The sequence below is a fragment of the Triturus cristatus genome, chromosome 4_2 (assembly GCF_964204655.1).
Source record: "Triturus cristatus chromosome 4_2, aTriCri1.1, whole genome shotgun sequence".
Taxonomy (NCBI): Eukaryota; Metazoa; Chordata; class Amphibia; order Caudata; family Salamandridae; genus Triturus; species Triturus cristatus.
In genome coordinates, this window is record NC_140586.1 from 988030770 (window position 1) to 988043814 (window position 13045).

Consider the following 13045-nt stretch of genomic DNA (forward strand, 5'->3'; position numbering starts at 1 on the left):
TATAATACGGCATCTAGGCCATGTTTATGGTACATAAAGTACCCTGGAGTGTCCCTAGGTGGAATGGGAACGGCTTCCTCGAGTATCCCTTTTCTAGTTTTTATCTGTCTTAATTTTGAGAATAACGGCATCTTAAACCTTGCTACTTGATTCTTACTCGGACTTGAACACAATTAATACAATAAACACAGTAATGAAGATCGAACAATCACTCATACCACGACATTTAAAACACATTAAAACATTTTAAAACGAACAACGATAATTAGAATAAAACTAGCTAACTGCATAATACTGGATGTACTGCTAAACAGTACAGATACACCGCTAAAACAGTGCAGACCGGGTCTGTGTACCCAAACCCGTCTTGACCGGCACAAATTAATGCGCACGTCTAGATGCGTCCCCAGCAACGGTACTCACCGGGAAGCACGGAACGGAAGGCCTCGGAAACTCTGAACTGGACTGGACCGGACTGGACTGGACTCGACTCGTGACGTAGGTACTTCGGAACTTCGGAACCTGGTGGGCCTCTGTATACCTCGGATCTTGCTCTCTCAGCTAGGCTCTGGTCGGGATCCTCCGCACTCCTCACCGCCTCGTCTGGGTGTTGATCGCAGCCTCAGTCACCTCCGTTGGCCTGAGGGAGGTACAGGAAATCCTGCGGGTACGCGTAGTTGTCCGTCCGGCTGTGGCAGGGGACCGGGCCTGCAACGCACCTCCGGCGCGTGGGGTGGGGGAGGAGTCCCTATTCGGGCGCCAATTATGTGGTAAATTTAAATTACCTATACTTAATTTATGCGGTAAAGTTCAATAAGAATAACTCAGAAAAAATAAGAGGCAGAATCCGTGATATTTGAGGTTTTAAAAGGGGTTTTATTCCTTAAAAAGGAATTGGTTCGAACCAGGCAATCGGATTCCGTCACCACGAAGGTTCGGGAAGGGATAGACAATACTTTATTGACAGGTTATCATATATATAGTCAATGCATTACAGTAGAGGCAGATGCAGAAGGCGTAACCGCTGAGAGGAGAGATAAGAATACACATACGTAATGAAAAAGGCGTTACAATAGGCGTGCATAAGGGCGTGTACTAGAAACGTCATTATGAGGATGTCACAGGTGGGTGGATCCATAAGAGAATCCTGCAATGTCAGCAGAAATACATGGCAGAGATGCGCGCGCAGCAGCATGACGTGTGATTGACGTGTAACTGGAGGGTGAAGGGGACTTGACATTTAGCCCTACATGAGGAGACAAAAGTCTGGGATGTCAGAACAACCTAATCCCAAATCGTATCTAATATCTTGTGTTTAAGGGACTGTATTATCTGGAAGGAAAGGTCTCTCGGGCAGAGGCTATTCTATGCTGACTGCTAGTGCGTGTATAAGCGTCTACGTGTCTACATGAGATGCGAGGGGGCATGGGCCTACCATGGTAACAGGAGCTATGAATTACTTGCACGGAGACAGTGAGGCCGGGCCCTTTGCTCTGCAGCTGGAAGGATGTTTACCTAAACTACTAGACAGGAATGTATTTTTCGAGGAGCGGAGCAGATAACTTGAAGGCGAAATACAGTCTTGGCAGGCAACAGGCCGAGCCAGGCACCGTTAGCCGCGCAGGGAGTAAGACAAAGGTCATGGATACAGATGCAGGTCCAGGCTGGAGCATTCAGAGGCAGAAGGCAGGAAAAGGCTCGATGGCAGAATTCAGGGCCTAACTCGCCAGAGCTGAAAAACGTGAAAGGTGCACCATATAAAGACGGTGGCAAAGCATACTTAGGAACGGAATATTCGACCCATTCATGGTGGATCTGAAAGAGGACATGTTAACGTTGGACGCAAATGTATTTGCGTCTTCATAGCTGGAAGTGGAGGGAACATACATGTACTTATAGCACGTACATGGAGCCGTTGGGGTCTAAGATAGGGGACACAATTGATCATAAAAATTCATATTTCCTCAATTGGGGTCTTCCCGCCCCTCTACGGGACGGGGTGTGCTACTACCTACGTAGACGCGGGAGCACTTAATTTAGTGATTAGTGTATATGTGTAGTGCGTGGGATCGTGAAAAATGCACATGTGACGGTTTAAAAATTCTCTGGCTAGTGGAAAAATATACTTTATTGACTTCCCTAGCTGAGAATAGTAAAAATGTTTAGGTGTAGATGGTGTACTTTGATGGGTCACTTTCTACAAGGTCGACATGTTTCAGAAGCCATCTCCTTGGCTTTCTTCCTCAAGACCAGACCGATCCCTGTTGCACCTCAATGGGTGATATTATAAATGTGCATATGCCTGCTTGTCACAAGTACTCTTCTCTGTACCCTGGTCGGGCAATTTAACCAAAATATACAACTAGTATATCCTGCAAAATAACCTGAAATGAAAAACATTGTGGATGAACAATAGCTTTTTATCATTTATCCCCTCATATATTCACATCACCATCATGTGGAAAGGATAATGCTTTCTTTCACTGTGATATATTTTTCTCGTTTCACCCTTTTGTGGGTGTTTCAGAATGACTTTCACTCATAGGTTTGAATATAGTCTTTGAAATTATTGTCCCAAGAGATTTCTGGAATGAGTTAAAGTTGGTTGTAAACCGGCCAGTTGAGGAGCCACAGAGTGAAGCGCCTCAAAATAACCCAAGATTGTAATGCAAAAGTATAAAGAGTTAATAATTTAATTCAAAGACGAAGGTTTAAGAAAGTCAATTGATCAAAAATAATGAGAGCGACACAAGTTAGTGCAGATTTACACAATATAGCAAAGTCGGAGACCGGACAGAAGAGGGCGCGTGTGGTTTCGTGTCTGCCTTTCTTTTACCGTTGCATCCAGAATTTTTTTTCTCAAGGTATCGGTTTTACTAACCTTGGCAATATAAATACCTAAAATATTAATAATGTGCAGAATAAGACATGGGAAACGGGAACATGAATCAGATGGCACAGAATGTGATGTCTCAGCCAATGGTCCCAGCCCACCTGGCCTCTGTGCCGAGCATGCAGAATCAAAGGCAGTCAAATTGGAATATTCCTTCAGGCCCGATGGCCCAATACAGAATAGAAGGCCAAATTCACAACAAATTTAAGATTTCAACAAAATTCTTCAGTGATTAACAATGATTTTCCACAACGTCCACTTACACTAGGAGTTTCTACTGGACTGAATCAGACACAATGACAGTACCTGAGGCGGGAAAAGGATTGCATGCTTGGTACAGTCCTAGAGGAAGACCAGGGCGGCCCTTTTGTAGAAGAAGTAAATGGGAATCCGGCATCTCTTTTAATCAATAAATGTGCTTCACGTTCCACAGTCAGACTGACAGGAGCTCCCAACCCACCCCTCTTGGGAAAGGAGTCCAAGTTGTAGGCATTTCTAATAAACAACTAATAAGCTGTCAGCAAATGTTCCTGTAAACATTGGGTCATAAATGAATGGCCAGAAACTTAAACTGTGATTAAGATCCAGTTATTATGTTAGGGAATAACCTTGTAAAATGACTTGTGTAATTTACTGTGCACCGGATGGTGTTGGTATTCAAACACGATGTGAAGACTCTATATTACAGAGAATTTACCTCCAGATTTAAATTGCATGAAAAATCAAGAGGCTTGAATTTTACAGGAAAGAAATCTGGATTAATTAAAAGTGCAGAGCCAGATTAAATCACAGTGAAACCGAATGCAGTGTGTCCACACACTCCTCAGTACAACCGTACATGTGAAGCAGAGGAGGTCATACACCTGTCATAGATAAAATTATTAAGCAGGGCATTCTAAAGGAAGCGATATGGAGCCCATGAAACGTTCCAATCCTGGGAATAAAAAAAACAAGTGGATAGTTGAGAACCTGAGAAAAAGTAATACTATTGTAGTCCCATGTATTGTATGGTCCAATCTCTGGCTTTCAGGTGAAAAGTCACAATTAATTATTCATTTTACCAAGGGAGTGGTCCTTTAATGGGCAGTATTGCCTGCTATGGCTGACTATAAGGTCATTACACTGTTTGCCCCATGAGGGCAGAATGTGTTCATTAATAAAACAAAGGTGTCCCAGAGACCGAGGGGGTTGAAACACTTCCGGTACTCCGAAGCCTTTGTATCACAGCTGTTGCTGTGAATGTTAAACAATTAACAGCCGCATGCAGGACCATGGCGGTTAATTGTTGAACATTCACAGCAATAACTGTGAAAGGAGGCTAAAGTCAGCCCCTGGTTCTCCCTGGGCTTGGCTAAACTTTTTATCATTCAGGTGAGCCAGGGAGATGCAGAAGATCCCCCCTCCCTCCTTCCGAGACTCTAGTGACACTGCGAGCTGCAGGAGGAGGAAGGGGGGAGGCTCCTCTGTGCCCTGCTGCAGGCTATATCTTCTGCCTTCTCCTGCAAAATCAATATATTTCGGAAAGGTAAGGGAAAGAGAGGGGCAGAGGCTGTGTATTATGCCATTGTAATGTTGAGAGCAGCGGGCCTATATCAGGTTGTATCGGCTGCTGCTGCTCCGTTGTCTTCAATGGAGGTCTCAACATTTCAATATTCTAAGCTTTGTTTTGCGAAGGATTTATTACAAATTATAGTCCTTGGGTCGCCGTCCTGTAGGGCTCACAAAACACTGACCCTCCGCATCATCCCTTTAGATAATTTATAAATAAAAAGCGCCAACATATTGATGCCTCGTTGCTTACATTGCTCAGCATTCGAACTCTGCATCAGCTTGAACTTGAATTGCTGTTGCTCCGAGAGCAAGGTTTCTATAAATATAAGAGTCTGGCTGACTGATTTATGAACGGTGGACAGAATTATGTACGAGGACTTTAACATACCTTTTGTGAACCAGATTGTTTTGATTTGCAAGTTCCATGGGCTGTAAAAGGAAAGATAGGGGTTAAGAAGACGTGGACTGGGTTGTTAGGGTTCGTTCTCTGAGACTGTGGGTGCACTCCATATTCACAGAGACTTTTTCCAGCAAGGGATCATGGTTCTTGGTGAACCAAAAAGTATTTTTTCATAACCATAGTTGCTTCACAATGGCCTCCAGAGATCAAGAGATTCTTTTGTTTTAGAAGTTCAGGACAGTTATTTGGAAAATGTGATGAAGTGTGATTGTCGTCTGATGTAAAACCATTTCTTTACTACCTTTCAAAGATATTCTGGGATGACCAGGCAGTGCAGCGTGGCTGCCATCCTTGGAGGAAAAATAAATACTATAACTGTCCGGTAAGGATTCCTATAACTCTAAGTTTCCTTTGCTCCTGTTTCTTCTTTCTCTATTCCCTTTCTTGATCTCTGTTTTTTTTTGTCTCTTCAACTTCAACATTTGACTCCCTCTGTGCACTATTCTTGTTGTTATCAAACTTCTGAAAATCCCCTGATGGAGCCACATTCTTCCTGAAACATGTTGGGGGTGTAGTGCAGATCCAATTCTTTTTTATGTCAGTATTGCCCAGCAGTTCCTTAACTATTGGCACATTTGTCTCCTCCTCTACACCATGTGATACCATCCTCCCTCTGTCCGTTCTTTTGGTGTCTTTTATCTCTGGATCTGACTTCCATCTCTTTACGTCCTCCCATCCTGCCAGTTTCTGTCTTGTCAACTACAAGCAAAAGAACCAGTACATGTACGTGGACACACATGCACACAGGGCTTGCTTTAGGGTGGTGCGACAGGTGGAGCCTATCCTGGTGCTGACCTTGGGGGCACTGTCTTTAGAAGTAACTTATGGGTTCACAAGCATCTGCTGCAGAGTTTCCTGTGCTGGACCCCTGTGGTGAGAGTGGAAGATAGCCTTTTTTCTCTTTCCTCTGTTTTGTGTTTTTCTTTTCTTGACCCTTTTTGTTTTCCTTTACTGTTTTCCTTTACTGTTCTGCAGTTTTTTTCTCTTTTTCAGGTGTTGCAGTGGCCGCGTCCCATCGGAGGAGTGTGATGAGTTCTGGTCCACCAAGTAAGTCCTTATCATCCGCACAATTTGAAATAGTGAATTCCACTGAGCAAACTGGACACGGCCTCAGTCTACGGTGGCATTTAAAGCAGTGAGTGAAACAAGGCCAATTCCTTCGTTCAATAAAATGTCTCTTCCTAGATCACTGTAAAAAAAATGAATAGATTAACAGTCTAGGTGGGCAGGGGAGTTCATAACATCTAATAATTAATTAAAAGAATTATAAATATCTCACTATGACGCCAGTCTTTGCCATAAAAATTGTAAATTGATAGTGTTGGCTGCTTCTGAGAATCTGCGTTTCTTTCTTAAATATTCACTTCTTTTGCTCTCACATCCTTGATTTCCAGTGATCCCAAGCTCCCGATCCACACTGTTTTACCACTATCAGAAATGCAACTCAAACTGATTTCCTATTTTGTTTTTGTTAATACTTTCTTTGTGCAAAGTATAAGGTCCAAATATTTTTTCTTTGTGTTCATTTACAATTTTTGACTCCATTTCTACAGGTGACAGAAGCATGAACAGAAGAAAGAAGGTTTAAATTTTGTGAAACACAACAAAAAGGATTATTTCAAGGAAAGTTAAAACATTCTCGAGCTCTAGAGGAGAAACACATTCTATGTGCCTGGAATGGTGAGGAACTTGGAGCGGAAAAAGTTGCTGAATGCGAAAATTGTCAAATCCCTAAAGTAAAATGACCATAAATGTTTGCCAAGTGTTAGTAACTGAGATTGATGAGAACATTGGGCACAATTGATACCCACGCCGTGCACTTGAGAATACTCAGTTTTGCATACTCTATTTGATGGTTTATGAGAAATGCTTTGGACACCCAACCCTCCCCAACAGATCAGAATCCGTAGACGTGATGTGATGTGACAGAACTGCCAAGAAGACTAATACCTTTAGTTTACAAGTGCAAGCTTTTGTTTCAGTCTCCTGTGATTCAGAGGAGAGAAAACATTGTTTAAAAGAGAGTTATCATAAATGTACTTTCTCAGATGTCGTTACAGCAAAGATCCTGGATTATCATTTCCAAACTCTGTCTCTTGGGTTGATCCGAGTGGTTTCCAAGTGTCCCGTACTTCCAAAGTCTATCATGCCCCTGCCTTAGCCTTAGCCGACGAGTTCAAAAAGCATATACTGGCACAAAAAGCTTTAAAGGGGACAGTGTTATGCTATTGATAATTCATAAACCATCCTGGCATGCCCTAATCACCTGTCATTACGTGTATGAACAAATACACTTAACAGGCAAACTCCTAATTCAAATGTGATGAAGTGGAGTCACAAAATCACTGGGCATAACTTGGAGAAAATGAATCCATGAGGAGCATCGTAATAAATACATGGTGCTCCTTAGCAAACTTTCATAAGACCTGTTAGATAGGAGCCTTCAAAGGTAGGAAAATGATCTCCAGATAAAGCTATAATTAGTTCAATACAAATGTTAAGAAGAGCTTCTGCAGTGTAGTTTAGAAGTTAATGCTGAGTGTAACATAAACAAGAACAGACTCTGGAATCAGATTTAGTCTTAAGATGACATGTATCCAGGAACAGACCCAACTTGGAGAAACAAACAACTCTAATAAGAGCAATGAATGTGAGAACAGCTTTAGTTATCAATCCCAACTCACTGGACATGAGAAAACTAGCCCTGGACGAAAACCCTATCAGTGACCTGAATGCCAGAAAGGCTTTAGTCACAAATCCTCTTTCATTCAACATGTGAGAATTCACTCTGGGCACAAACCTTATCAGTGTTCTGAGTGTCAAAAAAGATTCAGCCGCAAACCCAATCTCACTTTACATGAGAGAACCCACACTGGGCAAAAACCTTATCAGTGTTCTGAATGCCGGAAAAGATTCAGTCAAAAATCCGGTTTAATTAAACACAAGAGAACCCACACGGGACAAAGACCTTATCAGTGCTCTGAATGCCAAAAAAGTTTCAATCAGAAATACGGTTTAACGGTACATCAGAGAATCCATACTGGGCTCAAACCCTATCAGTGCTCTGAATGCCAGAAAAGCTTCAGACAGAAAAAGACTCTCACTCACCATGAGAGAACTCACACTGGGCACAAACCGTATCAGTGCTCTGAATGCCAAAACACTTTCTATCAGAGATACAGTTTAATTGTACACGAGAGAACTCACAATGGACAAAAACCTTATCAGTGCTCTGAATGCCAGAAAAGCTTCAGTCAGAAAAAGACTCTCACTCACCATGAGAGAACTCACACGGGGCAAAAACCTTATCAGTGCTTTGAATGCCAGAAACGATTCAGTCAGAGATCCAATTTAATTGAACATGAGAGAACTCACACTGGGCAAAAACCTTATCAGTGCTCTGAATGCTGGAAAAGCTTCAGTCAGAAATCGAATCTTTCACAACATGAGGTAACTCACACTGGGCAAAAACCTTATCAGTGCTCTGAATGCTGGAAAAGCTTCAGTTGGAAAGCTAATCTCTCTACACATGAGGGGACTCACACTGGGCAAAAACCTTATCAGTGCTCTGAATGCTGCAAAAACTTCAGTCACAAATCTTACCTTACTGTGCATGAAAGAACCCACACTGGGCATAAACCGTATCAGTGCTCTGAATGTCAGAAAAGCTTCAGTCGGAAATCTACTCTCTCAAAACATGAGGTAACTCACACTGGGCAAAAACCTTATCAGTGCTCTGAATGCTGGAAAAGCTTCAGTCAGAAATCGAATCTCTCACAACATGAGGTAACTCACACTGGGCAAAAACCTTATCAGTGCTCTGAATGCTGGAAAAGCTTCAGTCAGAAATCGAATCTCTCACAACATGAGGTAACTCACACTGGGCAAAAACCTTATCAGTGCTCTGAATGCTGGAAAAGCTTCAGTCAGAAATCCAACCTTACTGTGCATGAAAGAACCCACACTGGGCATAAACCGTATCAGTGCACTAAGTGCCAGAAATGCTTTCGTCAGAAAGACCATCTCATTAAACATGAGAAAACTCACACTGGGCAAAAACCTTATCAGTGCTCTAAATGCTGGAAAATCTTCAGTTGGAAAGCTAGTCTCTCTAAACATGAGAGGACTCACACTGGGCAAAAACCTTATGAGTGCTTTGAATGCTGTAAAACCTTCAGTCAGAAATTCAAACTTACTGTACATGAAAGAATTCACAGTGGGCATTAACCTTATCAGTGTTTTGAATGCCAAAAAAGTTTCTATCACAAATCCGGTTTAACTCAACATCAGAGAATCCATACTGAGTTCAAACCGTATCAGTGTTCTGAATGCCAAAAAAGCTTCAGTCAGAAAAAGACTCGCACTCACCATGACATAACTCACACTGGGCAGAAACCTTATCAGTGTTTTGAATGCCAAAAAAGTTTCTATCACAAATCCGGTTCAACTCAACATCAGAGAATCCATACTGAGTTCAAACCGTATCAGTGTTCTGAATGCCAAAAAAGCAATAGTCAGAAAAAGACTCGCACTCACCATGAGATAACTCACACTGGGCAGAAACCTTATCAGTGCTCTGAATGCCCAAAAACTTTCTATCAGAGATTCAGTTTAATTGAACATGAGAGAATTCATACTGAGCTCAAACCCTATCAGTGTTCTGAATGCCAGAAACGCTTCAGACAGAGATCCAGTTGCTCTCAATGTGACAAAAACTTTAGTTGTAAATGTAACCTATCTACATAAGAGAGACAATGTGGGAGAATAAAAGGTGCTCACTGTAAACCCTGAGGAAGAGCCTTCAGCATCGCAAAAAATTTACATGAAGCAGCCACAAAGACTCCACTCCATTGATTGTCCTACAAACTGTCTACGGAGAAAAGCACACAGCGTGGGATGAAAATGCTTAAATTAACCTCATCCTTTTGTAACTATTTGTGGCCTCATTCCATTAAGCGTGTTTTGTTTGCTGAGTGTTTATAAGCAGTGGCCCTGATCCACAAAGTCCATTCGATCCTGAACTTTGAGGCTTCGCCCCTATGATTTGGAATGCAAGTAACCTCAGACTGTTTTCAGCCTTAACGAGCCTCACCAGGGAGCTGCAGCAGGAGTCCCTTTGCCGTAGGTCTCTATAGGTCCAATTCAATTCCTTTATTCGGCATATAAAAATACCATAAAAGTAACAATTTATCCATAGGTTACAGTACATACTTCATTTTTAAAAAGGATCAATACACAATTTATAATCTACATGGTACAGATTAAATATATCTAGCTAAAAAATAAACATCGAATGTAACGTGTCTCTCATGAGGCAACCACATCTGCAGGTCTAGTTCACGCAACCCCTTGAGGCCCTTAATCTGTAAGCAGTCCATAAAAAATTTGTGATTCAGAAAAGTGTAAAGGCATCTGTGGCCAATTTCAGAAATAAAAGTGCCACCTGTGCTTGTTTAAATCTGGCTTTTTTTAAGATACCCCTCAGAAAAACTCTTCTTGGATCAGAATAAAATGGGCAGAATAAAACAAAGTGAAGGCTGTCCTGTGGAGACCTATGGTCGCAGCCACAGGGCCCCTTCAAGTCTGGATGCAGTGTGAACCCTGCCAGTTCTGCTAAAATCTAGTGCAAAAGGTTTAGCCTGAACCGAGTCATTCAAAATCTGTCATGGGCACTACTTATACCAGACAGGTATGGTTCAATGCCCTCGGTGGATCTGACAATTAAATGTTCTCTCGCCGACGGTTTAAGTAACTCTCTGTCTTCCCGGTGCAACGTTACGTTCTTAAAGAACCGGTCCTTGACCAGTGCCCTATCCAGTGTACTTATTTCCGAGGGGTTAGCGAATAATTCTGCACAGCCAACTTTCACAAGGGACTCCTTCTCATATTTTAGCCTGGGAATTTTGAGGCCATGGTCCAGGGAGAGACAATCTTCTAAAACCTGCCTACTTAGTGCGGCCTCCTCATCTGACCAGATCTTTACCCAGCAAACTAGGGGGTTGACAGCCCACCTTTCCATGATATAACATGCACCCAGTTTTTCGTGTACAATGTGGGCTGGCGTGCTCTGAGGAACTTTTAACAGGCGCCTAAGATACTTGTTCTCCTCTATTTGTAATTAGTTTGCCTCAATAAATCCCCAAACCTCACTGCCATACAACACTTTGGCACAGCACATGGAGCTGTACAGTTTCAAAATCTGCTCTGGGGACCATCGTCCTAACCTTTGGGCAAAATTCATTATTGAACCGTTGCATTTGGCCATGGTGCAGCACTTCTCCTCTAGTAAGACGCCCATCAAATAAAATCCCCAGATATGAGAAGGACTGCACCTTGCCTAGGCAATGAGATCCAATTGTATATTTGTATGATTTGCCTGCCTATTTGCCCACTTCCATGACATAAGATTTTGCCAAATTGGGAGACAAGTCCAGGTTCTCCATGAAGGATACAAACCCATCTATTAGGATCTGCAGACCTTTGGAAGTGCATGCAGGAAGTACCGCGTTGTCTGCATAAAGCAGAACTGCAATTCCACGGGTACCTATCCTTGGAGTGTCAGCATGAAGAGTGCTTAGTGCGTGACCAAGACCGTTTATGTATAGCGTAAACAGAAAGGGAGCTAGTATGCAACCCTGTCTAACACCACTAGAGCACATAAAGGGTTCTGTTTTGTTTCCATCCTGGCAGTATCTAACCGTGGCAGTGGTGTTCAAATGCAAAGTTTTTAAGATGTTAATAAGCCCAGGGTCCACGCCAAGCCCGTCCATTAATGCTCACAGTTTCCCTCTATTGACTCGAAGGCGGCGGTTAAGTCCATAAATGCTAAATACATCGTCCCTGGACTTACCACTGTGTATTTGGCTGCAATGAGTTACAGATTGAGGCATTGGACAGTAGTAGATTGTCCTGGCCTAAAGCCAAATTGAACATCAGTTATGATCTTATGCTCATCAGCCCACTCCATTAGCCTACTTAAAACCACCCGCCCTAGTACCTTCACTGACACATTGATAAGGGAAATCGGACGGTAACATTGTGGGTCGTCCTTGTTGCCCTTTTTAAAAATGGCGGACGATCGTGTCTGTAGACCAGGATGCTGGCGTCCACTGCTGCGTTAATCACCCTAGTCAGGATTGGGGCCCAGAGATCCACATTATTTATGAAAAGATCAGGTTGGATCCCGTCAGGGCCAGGAGCCTTGTTCCTAGTTAGGCCCTCAATTCCCTTTTTAACCTCACTCAGTGAAAATCTCACTGGAGGTGTACCCTGTTCCCCTTTACATTCCTGGGGTGAATCAGCACTTGGATTGTAATTGTACAGCCCGTGAAAGTGCTCATACCATTGCTCCCGCAGGATGTTATTGCTCAGCCCAGGTTTTTGTCGATTCTTGAAAACAAGAGTTATTTATGACTCTCCAGAAAGCGGAGGAGTCTTTTAGTGTTATTGCCTCTGTCAAGTCCTCCCAAGCTTGTTTTTGCAATTGACGTTTACGTCCCTTGACAGCTAACTTATAATTTTTACGGCAAACGGACACCCAAACCCTATCTCTTGGGGTGTCTTTAGGGCATCTTTCAGCTCTCTGAGTGCACGTGAACAATGTGGGTCAAACCTCTTATGACACTGGGCATAGGGGCTCGCAGCAAGGGGTCAACTAATTGGGCCACCTGTTTAAAAGCCTCCACTAAATCTGTCCCTTTATATCAAGATCTAAGCACCTTAAAATGACATGTTCTCCTTCTTTTAACAATGATTTATAAAAGGCTTCTCCGTTAACCTGTGTCCACCATAGCCTCCTGCCCTGATCCATAGACCAGGGCACCCCCTCCCATGCCAGCTGACCCGCGATAGTCGCAGACATCCGCCAAGGAGAAGGCAAGGGGTTTATGATCACTAAACGCACTGTAGCTAATGCTAAACCTGGACACACAGTTTCTAAGTGAAATCAAAACAAAAATATAATCAACAAAAGAAGCGCACCCTCTGCCTTTAAATGTAGGGTGAACCATTGTATCCTGTTCAACCTCAATCATGTCCATAGTGTGCGTCAGCGCGTGCGCGTGGAATAAGCTACCTAGCTCGCTGCCCTCCTTTCTGTGTTCCAAGTGAGGGCCATCCTCAAGCATGCAAGTTGACCAATC

General features: G+C 42.9%; 1 long non-coding RNA gene and 1 pseudogene across 1 annotated transcript; both read left to right on the top strand.

Moving 5' to 3' along the window:
* The first annotated feature begins 5156 nt into the window (after nucleotides 1-5156).
* LOC146839228 (uncharacterized) lies at nucleotides 5157-6834 on the top strand. The gene is made up of 3 exons (XR_014960818.1): nucleotides 5157-5226; nucleotides 5898-5951; nucleotides 6458-6834. It is a non-coding gene; the product is annotated as an uncharacterized LOC146839228 (long non-coding RNA).
* A 581-nt stretch (nucleotides 6835-7415) lies between these two features.
* Nucleotides 7416-9647, top strand: LOC146839229 (uncharacterized; annotated as a pseudogene).
* The last annotated feature ends 3398 nt before the right edge of the window (nucleotides 9648-13045 follow it).